The sequence below is a fragment of the Otolemur garnettii genome, unplaced genomic scaffold, assembly GCF_000181295.1.
Source record: "Otolemur garnettii isolate 467f Iridium unplaced genomic scaffold, OtoGar3 scaffold00027, whole genome shotgun sequence".
In the NCBI taxonomy this organism is placed as follows: Eukaryota; Metazoa; Chordata; class Mammalia; order Primates; family Galagidae; genus Otolemur; species Otolemur garnettii.
This window is the reverse complement of record NW_003852422.1, coordinates 17,423,897-17,425,796: the sequence shown is the minus strand read 5'-3', so window position 1 is coordinate 17,425,796 and position 1,900 is coordinate 17,423,897.

The following is a 1,900-nucleotide window of genomic DNA, read 5'->3' as shown; positions in this document are numbered from 1 at the left end:
AAAAGAGTCCTGCAAAACAAAAGAGACTTCTGTGAAAAATTCTACGTGAGGGCTCTCAGGCTAACTTATACTGGGATGGGCCGCAAGGTACAGATGGTCCGAATCCGAAGACCCTTGGAACCCGAAAGAGGACTCAGTAGAGAAGACTATAAGGAACATAATAAAAACCCCAATAACAATAGCACTGGTTTTTTTTAACAAACAGATTAGAATTCATACATCCAAACATGTGTTGATGCTTCTATAGCAGCTACCTTTGGAAACCAAACACTTATCCAGCCATTTCATAAGAGGTAAAAGCTCCAGAATTGTGTGGAAAGGGCCCCCAACTAGGAAGGAATGGGGTTTAGAGACAAGTGGGGAATAGTGAGAATGGAAAAGTTGAAGCCCAGTGAAGCGGGGAGCCAGGAGCCATCCCACACTGAGGACTGGAGGTCAGGAGGATTGCTAGCCAAGTGTCCCCATTCCATGGCAAGCTGGAGAAAGTCCAGATGTCGACTGAGTGGAGGGGAGGAACTTCAGTTGTTGTGGGAAGGCAGTGAGCTGTGCCCAGACACCATGGCTACTGAGCTCCCAGGCTGCTGGGAACACTTAGGGGAGTAAGTAAGTCAACAGATTACGGCAGTTTGCCTGAGGCCAGGAGCACAAGCTCTGGGCAGCCTACAGAGCCTGGACTCTTCTCCCATTCCTAAAACAATGAATAAGGATGCTTTAAGCTTTACCATTAAGTTTTCAAAAGTCTCAGTGAAAATTTGTTTCCTTTCTTTGCCGTGGACATACTCAGTGGCCCTGACAAGAAAAGTCCCTCTCTTATACATGAGCTCCCCTCTCTCTCCATGCCATTCCCCATGAATGTTGATACAATATTTATTAAGGCTTAAATAGCACTGTTAAGTGCACACGTTGATTTAGAATGATGGAGTGTGCCAGCGCGAAGAACAGGAACTCAGCCGCAGAGCAGGGACCCCCAAAGGACAAGCAGATATATCATTAGCTAAAGACCCAGGCCAGCAAATGAATGTCACCAGCAGGGAAGAACAATTCTTACATTAGGGCTTTCTTTATACCTCTTGTTAGCACCAATTTTTTATGAATATATTTTCAAAAGACATACAAAAATATGTATAAGCACAAGGTTAAAAAATTCATGCAGTACAGACTGGTATTAAATGCAAAGTAAACTGCCCACATGGCCTCTCCCAACCAAGTCCTACACTTTGGAGGAAACTCTTTAACCTTTTGTCTTAAATTCTTCTGATAAAGTATCACTATAATCTAAGTAATATGCCTAGATTTCAATTTCTTGGCTTATCAGCATAAGATAATATCAAGTCAGTTCCATTCTATTTAATTAACTAATTTTTTTTTTTTTAAAGAGTCTCACTTTGCTGCCCTGGTTAGAGTGCCATGACATCACAGCTCACAGCAACCTCAAACTCTTAAGCTCAAGCACTCCTCTTGCCTCAGCCTCCTGAGTAAGTAGCTAGGACTATAGGTGCCTGCCACAATGCCTGGCCATTTTTTTTTTTTTTTTAAGATATGGGAGTCTCACTCTTGCCCAGGCTAATCTTGAACTCCAGAGCTCAGGTGATCCACTCACCTCGGCCTCCCAGAGTGCTAGGATTACAGGCCTGAGCCCCAGGGCTGGCTTTATTTAATGTTTGGGATTCATTAAGGATACAAAATATTAGGTTACACTGATTGTTTTTGTTAGGTGAAGTCCCTGTTATAATTTTTGTCCCTCTCCTAAGAGGTATGCCATACAGCATGACCCCCCTCCATGTCCCTTCCTCTTGCACTCTCCCTGCTCCCTCATTCCCCTACCCTCCACCTTGTATTAGATCATCTACTGCCTTCATATTAGAATTGAGTACATTGGATTCTTGCTTCTCCATTCTTA